At 42.6% G+C, this 17,415-nt stretch overlaps 1 long non-coding RNA gene across 2 annotated transcripts in view; it reads right to left on the bottom strand.

Annotated features, from left to right (window-relative positions):
- LOC308186713 overlaps positions 1-17,415 on the bottom strand; it is a 114,347-nt gene that overhangs the window by 57,286 nt on the left and 39,646 nt on the right. For both annotated transcript variants that reach the window (XR_013944200.1, XR_013944201.1), the window contains exons 12-13: positions 16,306-17,410; positions 14,539-14,654 (exon numbers count right to left, since the gene is read on the bottom strand). This is a non-coding gene — a long non-coding RNA (uncharacterized lncRNA). The remainder of the gene's footprint in view (positions 1-14,538; positions 14,655-16,305; positions 17,411-17,415) is intronic.

The raw sequence follows: 17,415 nt of genomic DNA, 5'->3' as shown, positions 1-17,415 counted from the left end.
GTCTCCCAGCCTCTATCTTTGTTACCTGAGCTCCTCACAGCTGTCCATTTTAAAGGCATAGCTGAAGTTTTGGATTTATATTCTGGGCCAAAGGGTCCCATGCAAGTGTGAATCCAGCATCAATATGCTGAGATGTTTTGTGATAGACATATCACAAATTCGTGCTCAGGTAGAAACAAGCTTTACTTTTCACCATAATCTACTAGACACAGCCAAACCAGAAGGTGTCCCTTTCTTCCACAACCTCTGTTTAATCTCATTAATACAAGGTGTAGCTGACAAAACAAATGTTTCTAGTCAGCGTGAATTGGGCAGCACCCTTTTGAGCTTGCTTTCCAACTTTACAGAAGTTGCATACACCAGAAAAAAGGAAAGAAATACATCAAACAATAGAGCTTAATAAAGGCTCCCAATTACTATGTTTTCTTCTTCAATCCTAAAACTGACATTTATGACTAGAAAGAAAATGATAATGATGTTACGAAAATGTTCAAATAGAGAAGAAAACATTTGAGATATACTGTGCATAGGCCAAGAATTTAAAAAATGAGACTGGGAGGAGAAATGCATTGTATTTCCAAACCAACTAAAGCCAGCGGTCAATGGGTTATAAATTGCTGAATAAGATGCCTGTTCATAAAAGCCCTCTCCATGATTTACTCATTAGTACTTATGAAAAAACAGGAGCCTACTAACGCGATCACCGGAGCCTGTTACTCAAAGCACCCTTTACAACCTTCTGACAAGCGGCCTTGCTGAAGGATGAGAGGAAGATGGCAAGAAGCAATTTGGACACGGCACCATGTCACTCAGCCCTACCAAACCCCACAGACCGCAAGAAATTAGATGGCTTAGTGCAGCGCCACATCTCCAGCAGCTCTTCTACCTGCCAGTGTCTTGGCCAGGGGAGCCAGCAATTCTGCACTAGCCATTACTTGTCCCGCAGACCCACAAGTCTTTCCAGGCTCGCTGGTGCTCTCCTTCCAGTTATTCCGATCCCCAGAGCACTGTGATTTTCTGCCAATTTTGCATATGCTGCTGTTTCCAGAAATTCCAGTTCAGTGTTTACACGTGTTTCACAATGATCACTCCTAACAACCATTGAGAGAGACAATATTATCATGTTTTAATTTCCTACAAACTGCTGGCTAAGACTGCACAGAAAGTCGTGAGTGCCAGATGGTCCAATTTATTTTATTTATTCTTTCAGCATCTATTCAGAGCCATAGGCACTTTACACATTTTGTCATTTTAAATCATAAACACTTTGCCATCACCCCTAAAATTCTGCCAATTGCCTTGGCTATTACTTTTGCTATATCATCAGCTACCAGTCAGCTTTCACAGGCTTGCCAGCACCACAGCTGAAGTATAGTTAAGAGAACTGCAAATCCCAAACTGCAAACATGTCTTAGACAAACTGACTGTCAAGCAAAGCCTGCTTGGTGGCAATCTTGGAAATCCTCTCATTAAGTCAGGTATACAAAGCACTACATGAAATCAGCAACGTTCACTTTTTCTTGGTTCAGATAACTTGAAACACTTTGTAGAGACAAGCAGAAAGTTTGAGAGCTGTTTTTACGTCTCCGGTTGGCTCTAACTTGGCTGACTCAAGAAGATGGGTCACTTAGATAAATAATGGAAGGACATCAGCTGGAAGAGACTGTCTTGAAAACAGAAAGGAAATACCAACATATTCCTTTCCTATTTTGAAGCAAGTCTATGAAGCAATACTCTTTGTTAACAGCCAAAAAGGAAAGCAGAAAGTTATCAAGCAGTTGCAAAAAGGGAATTTGAATTTACAGCTCCAGATCAGCAAGTGTGTAAGTAGACACTTGAGAGTGCTTCTGAGCAGAGCTGGAGCCCTTTGCTGAGGCAGGATCCACCTCCCCATCCAGGAATAACGGAAATTGTTTACTCATCTTTCAGCTTGAGTATGTGTGTGTGTGTGTCTGAGAATTCCTGCGACAGATCCTACAACACAAAGGAAAAGCTGCTTCCCAGCCAGTCGCAGACCTAGCCAACATGAAAGTGGGATCCTTACCATCTGCTACCTGGAAGCAGTTCAACATGCCTCATTTCATCACGAAAAACGATGAAGGCAACTGTTGTGTTACTCACAGTTATATTTAATAACAAAAACCCTAAAATCTCAGTTTCTTCTGAGGCCCAGGCTTCCTGGAGTCCCTGCTCAGAGCTACCTCCTCTCCCAAGCACAACTTGCTCTGGAACCATCCACACCCTCTTGGTGTCTGGAGCTGCTGCATCCTACCAGCTCTGGTCCCAAGCAGTTCTTCTACATGCTAATTTAGGGGCAACTAGCACAAAGTCGGATCAGAAGATCATGGCAAGCATTTCAGGATTAGTAACAGTTCCCAAGTATTTTATTTATGGCTTGTAAATTGACTTTTTTTTTTCTTTCATTTGTTTTAGCACTTACTGTGCTGTTAGATTTCGAAAAATGTCTAACATCATGGAAAAAGGATGGGGGCTGCTTCACTGAGACCAGAAAGCGTGGAGATGGTCTGGCTCTCTTATTTATTGTACCACTTAGGTTCTCCTTTGCCACCAGTGTTGCTCAAGTCACTCTGTTGTACTGTGCATTTGCCCAACCAACAGAATTACTTCTATGCCATGGGACAAAGCCGTGATAATGCAGGCCAGTCACTCAGGAGAAGCAACAGCCTACACTTTGTTTATGTGGAAAACAGTAACTTGCAACAGCTTTAACACGTGAAATATTCTGGATCAGATAACATAACCATCAGTCTATGCTCCTCAGAGGCCAGCAACTCGCGTTCAGCATCTCACCTAGGAAGAAAGCCTGCCTATCTGAAGTAAGTGCTAATTAGCTAAAACTCAGTTTTGAAAAATAGTATCTGCATAGGAGAGTTTGGCAAACGTTTCTTTTCCAAAGCATTTATCTGAACAAAACACTGCATTTTAGCTTTAATTACAGCTTGACCAGCTATACTGTTGCTTCCCAGGGAACTACAAATCTGCACCACAGAAGCAGCCAGACTGCCTGGATTAACTTTTTCTTTTTTTCTTTTTTTGGAAGCACTGTAAGTCAGCTGTTTGACCGCTCTTCTCTCTGGGTGAGAGCCATACTGGATACAGCTTTACAGTCCAACTGCAAATCCACTGCCTAGGGAAGCTGCTAATCCAGAGCCTCGCAGCTGTATCGCAGTCTGAAGTAACATTTCTGGAACTGCTGAAGATGTAGAAATATTCTTACTCATTTGACAGATGGTTGGAAGGAGTTTTCCAGGCAGGAAAATCCAAAGCATTGTGTAGATGTTATTCCTTAGACTATTTATGTAAACATCAGTGGGAAGAGTAGAGGAGTATGACAGACAACAGAAGCTTCCCAGCTCAAACCATACCTTGGCAGGCAGGTACCCGAACTGTGAAGGAAGTAGAAATTTTTTGTTTCCATTAAGACAGCACTTAAGAGAACCTCTGTGCAAACTTTGAGCAGTTGTTCAGAGATTACTGAAGTGATGTAGAGAATGGAGGACAGTCCTGAGAACATCTTCATGTTACACAGGAAGGATGTTTAGGGGGTAGTTTCTAGGACAAGCTGCAAACAAGCCTGTATGTTATTTATACAGGCATCCTAAAAACACCCTTCAGTTGCTATGTGGGGGTTGGCAGAGGAGCACAGGGAGCATCCTAGGAGACGGAGCCAGTGCAGCGATGGCTGAGTGCTCTTCTGCTTCTTTTCTGCGGCACAGGGAGGAGACGAGACTGGCACTGGTCTCTTGCCCATGGTGCAAGGGTCTCGCAGAGACACTGGCAAAGTGCTCCTTGCTACACAGGACAGTTACCAGTGCTGCAGGGCCTGAATACTCCCTGCTGTCATCTGCTAAAGGACACCCTGTGCAGGATCCCAAGGATCTCTTCCCCAGCTCCAGGACCGTATTGCCACCATGATGGAAAACTGCAGGACAGTAAAATATTATCCACATTATTAGTGTTACAGTGCACTTCTTTTGTACTCTTGAAAATCCCCAGGTATTTTGTGAGCATCTGGTATGTGACCTTTCCCACTGTAAGTACAGTTCGAGTCATGCAGCTTTGCCCATGTGGCACATGCCACGATTCACAGAGTGTAGGTCACCCTTGCCTTTCAAAATAGCTTGACAAAATCCACAGCTACTAAAGCTTCAAGATGCTTGCAGTTCTCACAAGTGTGATGCCTTGGGGAGGGAGATCACATATCACAGTCACGTATTTGCCAGACAGATCTTCCCCTGGCACGGACATACAGGCAGAAAGACTTAGCTGCGGTTCCAGTAAAAAAGGCTCCCTTGCTGAGGTGGCCGCTGGGGCATTTCTGGAGTAACTCCGTTACACACAGATCGCGTGTGGACATCCTTGGGCTAGGTCTGCTTGCCTTCAGGAGGCAGGCTGGCGTTACAGGGGAAATGCACATGAGAAAAAACTGCTTGTGACAAACAGCCAGGCTGGGGCAGCCCGGGCACGAGCTGCTGGAAGGGGGTTCTGCCGAGATGCACGCTGCACGTCCAGCCCGGGTGTGCAACACCGCACTTCTGCACACCGGTGCGCGGCTCCGGCTGCCCTCTAGTGACTTGCTCGCAGGCAGCTCAGGATCCACTCTTCCAGCACAGCTTTAGCCGCTGACTGAACTCCTTTTGGAGCTGTAGATCTGCTGATCCAGCTAGCAGTTAACGTCTGTAAATTTGGACATGGTTTTGATGTGTTTCACTAACCACACATTAGTATCCTCTCTCCATTTTCAGAAAAAAAAAAGAAAAAAGATACTTCCCATAGGCAGAAGCCAAATCTACCAACCACAAATGGGAAGAACAGACCATGAAGCCCTCTGCCCGCTTACACATGTGCTAAAATCATTAGTGCTCCTCTTTCTAAGAAATATTTCTTAGCAGTGAACCAAAATATTTTCAATCAGCTTTTGTACTCTTGTTAAATGCAGAAATTATGGTTCACCCTTCCTCTTTCACCCCAGTTTACCAGCTTTGACAGATTACCTTGGGAAAGACACCTCCACAACAAAGTGCTGGGTTTGTGCGGAGCCTCCACCCTTGAACTCAGCCAGGCCTCAAACCCAGATCCCCTCGACTCCACCAAGGAGTTATTCCACCTAAATAGCTGCTGGTTTTTTGTTTGTTTTTTTTTAACTTTTAGTCAACAAGCATTTATTTGCAGGACAAAAAGATAGCTCTGGATCAGTCTCCTGCTTCCCTGACACCCTTGTTGTGCCACAGCCATATTAGATACTCCTGCAAGCCTGCTTGTTTAAGCATCTATAAAGAAAACTCATAGTATTAAACAGCTGCACAAAGACCTCTTGGGATGTTTCCAACCAACCCGATACATAAAATTTCAGTTACAGATTGAGCTTCAGTTTTCACTGTGTCAAACCTCATTATACTCCGCTTAAACGAATGGAGGAACAATTTATTTTGTCACAGTCTGATGAGACTCCGGTGCCAACACTCCCCCGACCCACATACTCCCTTCTGAGCCATTCAGATGGAAGGAGCTGAAGACCCATATTTTTAATTACTTTGTAGCATGCAATTAAGATAACTTGGAGTAAACTCAAGGGAAAAATGAAGAAAGAAATATTAACTCTTGAGAAAACCACATGTTGCTGACATGAAGTATACTCATTTCTTAAACAACAACAAAGAAGTCAAGTTGTGACTCATCACGCGGAGTTGCCTCCCCAGTCTGAAAGCTGGGCTGTATCATTTAATTTTTAGACAGAAAATCACATATAAATTTGAATTCTATGAGTAAGTTTTAACTACAAGACAGCCACATTAAACCACAGAAGCTGCTGACTCGAGCTCTCAGACCAGACATCGGCCATGCTCGTGAAGTCACATAGAAACATGACTCACTGGTACCTCACTAATCATTTCTGTTTCATTTGTACTATTTTTTCCTTTTTTAAAAAGCAAGAGTGAGTACTGGCGATCACTATATCAGCATTGAAATGTCTGGATCCTGCTGCTGTGGCAAGAAGCACACAGCCAGACATACTGGGTTGCAAAATCTTGAACAATATATGTATTTTAGAGCCTTGAGAAATTATGTATTGACAAACAAAATCTACAGGTGCCTCATGAATTTACAGATGTGACATACTCTTACCACTGGCAGAGTTCACACATGATAAAATAACTGATTTACCTCAGGGTAAAATGTGCTGCTTCCTTTAGAAGTAAATGACAAAACTTAATTATACATCTGATACTTCCAAGTTATTTTGATTTTTTTAATCAGTAAAAACACTTTCTCTGAATTAGTTTTACTTATAGATGATGAAACCAAACCAAACAAGAATTCAAATCATGGAGTTACAGATCTCTGTAGAAGTCTCTTATTCACTGCCCTATTATTTTAACAAGATAGCGATTTGCACAGCTTACGGACAAAGTTAGTTCAATTTTAGGGTTCCTCCAACCTCTTTTATAGCACCTGTCATAGACCCTGAAACCACCCAGCCCCAAAGACCAGCAGAGCAAGCCTGAATACGTGGATTCATTGTGCTGCTTATGTCCAGTGTAGCTCTGGACATTCTGACCACCAAAGCAAGATAGAAAACCTTCTCTCTCAAGCCATTACTGCAGCCCTGCCAAGGAGACATTTTCAAAATACAGATGTTTGCTAAAGACACCGTCTTCCAACTGGTTTAACCCCACTGTGCTTTGTGTCCCCAAGCCTTGGGGGAGCAGTCATTTCAAAGCAGCTTCCAACTATGCAGCTTGATGCCCCTCTAGCATGCACACAGCAAAATCCCTAATATATCAACCCAGCAGCCAAAAGTCCCAGCTACTCGATGAGCCCATCAGCAGGGCCGTCCGAAGCCCCTGCCCCTCACCAGCAGACGGGCAGACAAGTGGTGGAGGAAGACCCAGAACTGCACAGCCTCTGCCCCGGCTCAGTTACAGATCAGGGAGGAACTACAAAATAGTTAAATAAAGTCTGTGGAAATGCTGAAAGAACTTATCGATCACATCATCTTGCTGGATTTTAAGCGGTCATTTTATTGTAGAGGGAATTAATCCTATCAGCCTGGCAGCAAATCTAACACCTAAGGAAAATAGCCCTAACACTTCCACCTGAAGCACTGTCTGTTGTGGAGCTTAGCAGGACTGTGCCCCTTTCACTTCTAATATTTGATGTCCAAGTTTTAAGATATAAATCTTCAGTTTAAGAACAAGTTCTGTAATTCTCTCTCATTCTATCCCTTGGTTTAAACAAAGCATAAACAAAATTATGCTCCATTTAACTAGGATATTTTTCTTATCCTTGTAACACAAAAACGTAAGTGTGTTTTGAATGCAGAAATCTCCAGGAGCAGCAGTGCCACGTGAAATCAAATGCTCACTGTTCAAATCTTACTGATGTGAATAATCCTGAACATGACCATGCTGGCCAAACAACTTCTCCTTGGAGAAGGCTATATAATGTCATGGAGCACAAAGGGATGAGGGGGTATTTTCAATTAATATGCGTAAGAAAATTCAGGGATTATAAAGGTAAGAAAACAACAACTGATTTTGCCTCTACACACTGGCTGGCAAAAGGAAGACATGCCATCAGCATGGAAGGGAAATGAAGCCGCAGAAGCAACAGGTATGCAGAGCTGCTGTAGTATCACAAGGGTAGCTGGAGAGAGAATTGCTAGCTGATCTCAGATTTTTGTTTTCAAAGATCAGGATTTCTCAGTAGACAGTAACTATACCCCCCCCCCAAAAAAAATCCATATATATTAACACCAGCACACCAGCTTTCCTTTTATCCATTAGGAAAAAAAAAAAAAATCAAGTCAAAGGCTCTATCAAACTTGTCAAAACGAGAGAATGGAGAGAATGTTCCTATGTGTCAGCCTCATCAGTCAACTGTTGCCATTGCAGGGAACGCAGTATTAGGTTTCACATGGATAATAAACACTTTTTATATTTGACATTGATTTCTAGCTTGTCATTTTATTATTTTTTTTATTATTAATACTTCAGACCAAAAAGGAAGAAACTGTAAAGCAAGGCTGAGAGAGGTGAGAGTCTCAGTGGACGTACTGTATTTGATCTTGCTGATAATTGGCATTGGCCCTGTCCGTCAAGGAAGGTGAACTCTACTATCCAGGACAACTGATCTACACAGTGCTACAAGGGCCTTATCTATTTTAATCCAGTTTTCACAGTTCAAAAAGGACATGAAAAATAGTAGTACGAGTGGGAGAAATACCTGGTTGCCATACTACTTACGTTTGTCCAATGTTGAAAAGCTAGGTAAATCTTGCTGTATTTGGGAATTCCTAATACTTGAACAATGATTGCAATTAATTTGGACAGCAGCTGTAGGCTTCATTCCTACAGCAAAGATGACAACATTCATAAAAACTTTACCCGTTCAGCCTGTAGATACCTCAGTCTAATCTGGACCCTGTGCCCCGGAAAGACACAATGAAAACAAAACTCCCAGACCTAGAGGCAGGGGGATTCTCACAGCATCTGTGCGCGGAGGCACTGTGGTAAACTGCTTCCACTTCTGGCAGGATGCGGCACCTGAGGGAAGTAATTCATGCTGTTGTTTTTTTCCACCTGTATACAAAGCAAAACTACTACCTGACAGCAAGATGGCAAATGATTAGTTAACATTTGTGAAACTCTAAGAATTGTTATGACAGACCCTACCCCTGCCAAACGCAGGAAAATCAATTAATCCATCTCAGTGCCAATCAATCTAGTAATCAGCTGCATGAAGGCTATTTTCTATCAGTTGCACATACTTATATTTTTCACCTTGTTTTAATACAAGCATAGTTTATTTTAATGGAAATGTTGGTTTTTGTTGTTGTTGCTGCTGAGGTTTTTTTTTTGTTGTTCTTTGAAAGCCACACGAGGGAAATTAAATTTCATGCTAGTTTTCACCAAGTGTTTAGTCATCTCTAGCCTCTGCTCTAACATCAAGCCAGACACGAAGTAAATACACATTCAGGTTAATTCCTACAGTCAGTACCTTGATGTACTCTGAGTGAAAATATTGACCAAGTAACGATTAAGATGCAAAAATGTGACTTTTCGGTGCAACACATGCTTGGAAGTTGTCAAATTACATAGGATTGCCTCTGCTAAGATGTTATGCAGCTGGTGTGCTGGGGCTGCTGTTTACTGTAGTAACTATCTCGTTGTTATATCCAACGCCCCCATCTGTTTGGTACAGTCATCTTTTGTTTCTCTCAACTCAAATAGTGTTTTTCACAGGAATCTGCTTTTGTTCTGCGTCCTGCCTTGCCGTAATGGGGCCTCAATGCAGGATTCTACATGCTAAATATTAACGTTGAGCACTTTTACGTCTTCCATTATGGCTGTTCTGCGTTGGCTGGTGCTCCTATGAGAGAAAAATAATCAATCGAGCACCTCGTGGTAATCCTGGTCTTGGGTGAAGTGTGAAACTGAATTTTAAATTCAACGTCTGATAAGCCAGGCAATTTCTGCTGATTCAGGGGTGTGTGTGTGTGAGACAAGCCGCTGCCCCGGGGAATCCAGCGCGAATCTCCCACCCACAGGCTCCACGAGACAAAGGGAAACCCTTCTGATGGCATCGCACCGCGGGCAAGCCCCGGTACATCCACACAGACCAGGAGGCTTCTGCAGCGGACACTGAGGACAGGTCGTACAGGCGGGCATGCAGCTGAAGTGGAATCGCTAGGAAATATGCGCCCAGGCTGAGGAGTCTGCAGACACCTTCTTTAATAACGCACAGGCCTGCAGCCCCTGCGTCCCTGGCTCAGCCTCAGGAGCTTCTTTTCCCAGGTGACTTTTAGTATGCAGAATAGTGAGATAAAGCCAAGTCATGGTAATCAAAAGCCTCAGGATAAAGCAGCAGCACATCAGGCTAATTCAGCTATGTTAATAATGTCTTGGAAAATGTAGTACCCGTTCATTAAATGTGTAGTAGAAAGCTTCATTAAAACTTTGTTTTGAAGTAATTTTTCTGCTCTTTACTTTCTCTCGGTTCCTTTAAAGTTTTTTCTCTTGAAAACGAGAATGTAGAATTATGTAGAATAAAGAGACTGCTGACCTACATTCCCACAGCTGTATTACACTTAATTGTGAGGCACGTCAAATGGAATTCAGCAGTGAAGCGATCGGCACCGAGACAGGCTGCAAACACACCTACGTCTCAAAGGCCTGAGCTCCTCACGTGGAACCATTATGATCATCTCTTTGAGATACCCAAGAAGGATTTCCAATGACTGAATTTATCTTCTGCTGCATACCAGAGTAAGGCTTTTCACACCACAGAAGCCATTTACTCTAAAGCACTGGCCAACCTGAGATAACCACAGGCCCATTAAAATCAGAACATCTTGCCTAAAAACTCCTCCAGATTGAGGGACAACATGACCATAGTTTACTGTGGTCTGTTGAAATAAAAGCAAGGAGCATAAGCCAAAGCAGATGCACATCTCTGCATATACTGGCTAGAGACTGTTAGGGAGGAGATAAAATAGCGCAGTATTAGGCGTAGTGTCAGTTGTTTTGGTTTATGCACGTTATCCCGATTCAGGATGCTGGAGCTGCTAAAGAGATGCCGTTTATTGGCAGCTGGCTGCTAACGAGTGAAGCGGTGTTTCAGCAGAAAGTGGAGCAGAGGCTTGTCCTGGGCACTGGGCAGGCGGTGGGATGCAGGGGCCGGCACCCCCACCAGGACCCTTTGCTGGTCCTGCCCGGCAGCTGGCTGGGAAAGCAGGAGCTGCCCGCAGCCACCTCTGCTGGCTTCACGGGTACCCCAAAGCACCCCTGAAGTCACCTTACCTTTGGTGAGCAGCCTTCAGCACGGGTCACACCCCTCAAGCCTGGTGAAGGGTTTGCACAGGCCCCCGACTGTGTCTCCTTGGCTGTGCACAGCTTACATTTGATAGATTCTTGTCTACTTTCAGAACAAATGCATAGAAATGCAAAAAAGAGTAGGAGCAAAGACTGCTGAAAACCATTACTAAATACCAATCTAGATAAAATCAGCCAAAACCAAACTGCAAATGTCTGTTTCGCCACACCATTGTTCAAAAAACAGCTGATTTGAGAAAATGAATGTTAGCAAAGATCAAGGTGATTCATCCTGCCTTATAAAAGCTTAAAAGAGAAGTGAACTATAGATAATGAACAGCTGGAAGTCCTTACTCCATTTGCTTGTTTAGGTAGCAGTGAAAGAAATCCCTAATCTCTTGCTGTTACACAAAACATATTCAGAATGTGCTACAGATTTCATATTCTGAGCAGCCTATCACCTCCTAAGACTATATGTATGTTTTTTCTTTGTGCAGTACCAGAAACTCCATAAGGGAATAAAGGCCAGCAGAAAATTTCCAAGCTCATCTTAAGAGGCTTTTGTTTATCTTGCCTTATTTTGTTCTTCATTGTCTCTCAATGGCCTCTTGAATGAAAACCTAACACTTACAAGGGTGTCAAATTTTCTAGCAAGCAAGCAGCGTATGAAAGATAACATTAAGCATAAACTGTCAACATGATGCAAATATTAACCCCGATCTGCATGTCTGGAGGGTGAAAGAAAAAGTCTCACTGTATGATGACACAAAGGCCTTGCTGTAAACACTGCGCATCAGGAATGTTTGCTGTTGTGTGTTTAATGAGGTCCTGCTGCATCGGGGAGAAGGAAGCAGCTGAGGCTGGTGAGCTGCTTTCACTGGATGGGTTTGGGGGAGCTTCCTTTCAGGGAAGGTGGAAGCTATGAAGCAGCGGTGGTGGCAACTAGAAAAGAGCCTTTAAAAGCACCCTGAGTTGAGCAGCAACCAGAGATGCTCACTGCATGGTACGTATTCTGTGTCTGCAGAAACCCAGCAGGCAGACCTGGCACCGGATTGTGTGCTGCAGCTCTCAAAGAAGGGGCAGAAGGGAGATTGGCACCTAGGGTGCCCCCAGAGCTGGAGGTTGGAGGAACGCAGAAGCACAAAATAAACCAAGCTGGGCCCTTTCACTGCAGGTCAGATTCTGGCATGGAGACGCTCCAAGTGTGCAGTTTGGTGACTGTCACCGCAACGCGACTGTACTCCAATAAGCAGCGAATCCTCCTCCTGATCTTCTGGCCATGCTGAGCTGTGAATCTCAGCCTAGAGGAAAAAACTGCAGCCTCAGCTCTGTTGTCTCTCCTATTTTGACAACTCATGAAATACTCTATGAATGTTTCATGGATGAAACACCCTCAATTCACCTTTGCCATTTGGAAACTACTAACTGACACGGCTCTTAATGAGTCCTACGGTATTTGCAGAGACACTGTTGATTTGGAATGGTGTTATCTTGCAGATAGTTCCCCAGTATATGCAGTACTGAAGTACACCAGGGTATGTGTGACAATTATCATTCCTGTCACCTACTGCAACTGTACAACACCTACCCTGAATATTCAGGTCAAAAATATCATCGTTGTCACAAACAAAACACCCCTGTGCCACAGGTGTTCCACATGACATCCTGGTTTAGATTATTTTAAAGTGAGATTTGTCCATCTTGCCCTGCCTTTTCACCATATCAAAATTCACACAATCCAATCAAAGAAACTCATCTCTCTCACTCTTTTTTGAGAGGACACAATATATTTCCGCTATTCTCCAGCTGTACAGCATCTATAACTGCAAAAATGCTGAAAAATGGTTTCAGTAACGGTTTTTAACGGATTTCTTCATGAGACATATTGAGCTCTTTAAAAAAGAAAGGCTATTGCCTTTTAAATACATTATTGTGGATCCATATTTATGGTTCTTCAAATCTATTTCATCTGACTTAAAAAAAAAAAAGAGTTCTCAATATATCACAGCAAAAAAGATCACAGTAAAATGTTAATCCTAACAACTAGCTTCTTGATTCATGACATGACATAATAGCTACTGATTTGTTGATGAATTCAGTTTCAAAAGCTCCCATCCTACATGTTCACCCTATACTCACAGGAGCTGCAGGACCTGAGAGTGCTCTGGATATGATCTGCAGTCGTTGCTGCCATTGCTGCCTTAGTAAACGCCAGGGCATCACTTTCTGTGCCAATAAAATGAAAAGTAAATCCTGCAATTACACCAGTCCGAAACAGCTCAGATAAAAACACTGAACGCAAAGCTCTGCTCAAGCTGAGGATTTAGTTTCAGGATTGTATTTGTTGCATTTGGTTATTATTCCAGACTGACACAAACATTACTTTTCAGGAGCCCTGCACCAGAAGGGCAGTAGCAGATACTAGAAGAGAAGCAATGCTTCACGGCCACCCCGAGGTGGGCATGGTGCCACAGGAACCGCAAAGATTTTGTTCCTGCCAGACTTCCTGGCCTGTTTTGCCAACATCAGAGATTCCTCTCAAATACCCAAATATTGATATTTATGCAAATATAACAAGTTGCAACATAAACTTTTGAAGTTTGCTCATGTGTGTTTCAGAATCAATAAAAAGCATTTTTGCTTTGAAACTTCCATCTCAAGCACCAGAAAGAAAACCCACCTTTCAAGTAAATATCATTCAAATCACGATAGTACATGCAGTGTGAAACCTGTGACATTGTAAGGCAGCAAGTACAGTACAGGTGTGCAGATTAGCTTGTAAGACCAAGATTTTGTAGTAAAAGCGCTGACAGACCCTTAAGTATTATAGTGCCTCCTGGCAGTGCTATAATTAGATTGAACATAACTATTAGTCATCTTAATTAGTATACACATTCCTTGTTTAGCACAATAAAAGTTACAAAGCAAGGATGCCACTTAATTAGGTGACCTGGGAATTGATACCTATCTATATTTCTTTTTCTTTTTTTTTTATTGTGTCCTTACTGAGATTAAATCTAATATTTATAACTAAGTCCAGGTATTTATAGGTACACCTGTACATAAAATCACTTGTTAAATTAATATATATATATATATATATTAAATACCTCAAGGACCTCTGAAGTTATGCTAACAGTTCATTCGGAAACAAATTCCAAGGAAAGAAATATATCGTAATTTTAGGAACTCAGGGTTGATCGCATATTCTAATAACTGTCTTATATACTATAAATCTAAAATAAAAGAAAATGCGCTCAGTTAAATTCCCATCACCCTTCCAGTTCTCTGGATGATGCCTCACTGTTTCCCTCGTGCAGTGCTTGGACGTGTTTAAAACCTCTGCCATGGGGACTGCCTAGTAGCTCCACTGTTGTGGGGAGAGGAAGGCAGTGTCAGGTCAGAAGTCCCACTGAGCTTCACCTAATCCCACAAGTGCAATATCTATCCACATTTAATACAACAAATATTTAAAACTACGTTACAGGTGCTGATAACACCAAGCTCGGCACCTGCAGCTCAGGACCAGTCTGCGTATTCATCCATCAGTGCTCCCACATCATTACTCAGTTTTAGGGTATGTACAAAGCAGGTGCATTTGCTCTACAGCCAGCAGAAAGGAGGTGGGGGTGAAGTATCAGAAGAAAGCAGACCGTTTCATGAGCATGACAAGATAAGACCTGTATTGAAAACAAATTCCTACCTGCTCAGAGCTTGAGCTATAACTTCTGCTCTGCCGTGACTTGGAATTCACCTGCACTTGTTTCTTTTAGGTTCTCTGCCTTCTCCACACTTGTTACAGAAGATTTCCTTAGAAGGCTGGAAAATTACTCAGGGTTACTTCACTATTTACTACTGCACAGACACTTGCCACCATACAGAAGGATGCATCAACCTAATAATCTTTGACTGAGGTAGTTTTCATTTTGAGGATCTAACAGAACTTATAAAAAGGCTGGCAATACATATCATAGGAAAGTACAAAGGAAAACACCACTTTAAATAATGGTTGTCAATGATTTAAGACGATAACATTCACCACATTTAGCACAGTTATTCAGTTACTTGAATACAATTTCCAGAAAATTTCCACTTTTTTTCCTTTCTTTTTTTTTTCTTCAAGAGCAGAACTACATAACTTTGTACTTATTTTAGAGAAGTGTTTTTAAGTATGAATGTCACCAATCACATTTTAAACCAGTGGGAACTTGGCATCAGTAATCCCAGTACAATAAAACCCTCTTGTACTTCACAAGCACCCTAATTTTTGTCGTGCTGGCAAGCCACAGAGTGCATCTGGCAAGCGGCCTGGGGACTTGGGTTTGATTTTGAGTCTCTGTCTTCACCTCAGAAAGTGGCAGAGCAAGGTGGTCGATACACGTTCCCATTTCCCAGGTCTACCGCAGAGTTATTTATCTGCGGCTTACTGAAACTAGTTGCCTAAAATTGGAGCAGATGTTAGTTCTGTAGCATCAGACAAGGATGCTGCAGAATTGCTAATGATGTTTAACAATTTTAATTGCACTAGTTGCATACAAGCATTCCTTGAAAAGAAAACATGCCCGCTTGGCCATACACAGACACACCCTGTACAGTCGGGGACACAGAATAGAGCAAGCAGCTGGCAGGCTCCAGCACGTGCCTGTAACCGTACAAAGGCAGTCCTGCCACCCTGTGTTTAAGCTCTGAGTGAGCAGGGAGCCTTTCAGTGCACCCAGGCCACGCTATCACATACCATAAACAGCTTAGATGTGATACAACGGCATTCTGCAATAAAGCTGCTGCTCGGAACAAGAGCCCACAAGAAAAATAAAGACAAAACAAAAATGTCATGACATTTGGTACAGAAACCAAACGTACTTTCTTGCCAGCTACCCGCTGACATTGCCAGACTTTAGCGTCCTCCCTCCAGCCCAGAAAGCCCACCACAGCAGTTAGCAATCTGTTCACACCGTCATTAAGCCGATTATCCCTTAGTGATGGAAAAGTCTCTACAAATGCCACAGTGCCACTGCTCTGTGACAAATTCTATTCCTTCTAAGGGGAGAGCATGTAATATTTACTATCCCAAGATTAATTTGAATTTAAAGAAAAAAGAATTAATGAAGAAATTTGCTTCTGTGGGCAGACCATGGTAAATATCAATATGTTTCATCAAAGCTCTTCTTTCATTAGTTTTGGGCCAATTATAGCAACCATTTCTTCTCCTGGATAATTCTTCAAGCTATTAAAAAACTGTGGAAAAACTGAAATGCTCTCTCATTTTCTCATTGCAAAAACCTTTCAAATGATAATTATTAAAGATATGGGGAGAATAGGAGGGTTATTGCTTGCCACAGATGAAGTGTCTTGCCAAAAAATGTGGACGGGTTGAAATTCAACGCACCCAGCAATAGAAAACAAAATAACATAACTCATGTATAAAATTTTAAAAAACAACAATAGAGGTTTAGGAAGTAATTTTTCTTACCATGACTGGTTTCTGGTTTCTTCTACTTCACCACACTGGAAGTGTTCAGACCACAGGCCCCCTGTAAATCTTTTCTGATACTTCAAAGAAAATCTTTCAGGGATGTGGCTCCAAAGCTCTGGTGTCAGGCTGGTGGTGTCCAAATCCTTTCGACACGAAGCCCTGTGCTTGTGGACATTTTTCATGCACAGTACACAGCACGAGCAGGTTGCATTATCCCCAAATAGCCAGGCACTTCTGCTAAAACAGTCTGGAAATGTAAACACATAATGCTTGCAGATAAAATGATGGTACTGGGCTTTAACTTTGGCACACACAGAAATCGAAATGGGCATCATCTATCTGATCTGATGGAATACCACAAGTCAGTCTGTATTGTATCGTATTTGCCAGATTGCTTTCATAAATGATAGTTTGATAAAACAAAATGAAACAAATGAAAGGACAAGGTTCAGGACAAACCCACCATGCCACAGAGAAGAACCATTTGCGTAGACTGAAAGGGTCTCAACTGATCAACACAATACCCAGCAAGCATTCACTTCATTTTCTTTTTCTAGTTTAACATAATTCTTGTTACTTTAAAATGTCATCTGTAGGCAGTGCAGGAAAGTTATCTTATTATGTTCACTGAGAACAACGTCCAATTTCTTCAGACAGAAATGTTAGATAGCAGGGCTGTTGCCACCATGTCGCTCACAGGTGCCCTCACCACCAGTACCTCCATAGAGAGGGACGTGAACAGTCAAGGTACAGCTACAGCCTCAAATACAAAAACAGACCTGGCAGCTGGGCCAGCAAAAGGCAACAAAGAGGGAGGGCAGGTGCTTAACAGGGGTGATCACAGAAGGCATCCTTGGAGGCACTGCTTTTCCATGCAGCTTTCCATGGCGTTCAAACAGCAGTGCACCGTTTAGTCCAGGCTGACAAACCATGTGCACAATGCAAGAGGAACAGCATCAGGGCCTTAAGTTCCTTGGGCTGCCTCTCTTTTTAAAGCAGAAGGGTACGTGGGATCCCAGGGAGATGAAGCACCTCATTCGTTGCTTGGAAGTAGTCACTGTTGTGATGAGGTGTGACAACATGCCACTGATTACCAATTTCCCTGAA

Source organism: Anser brachyrhynchus (genome assembly GCF_964034855.1).
Source record: "Anser brachyrhynchus genome assembly, contig: SCAFFOLD_219, whole genome shotgun sequence".
Lineage (NCBI taxonomy): Eukaryota > Metazoa > Chordata > Aves > Anseriformes > Anatidae > Anser > Anser brachyrhynchus.
The sequence above is the reverse complement of the archived record's forward strand: the minus strand, read 5'-3'. Positions and strand labels throughout refer to the sequence as shown.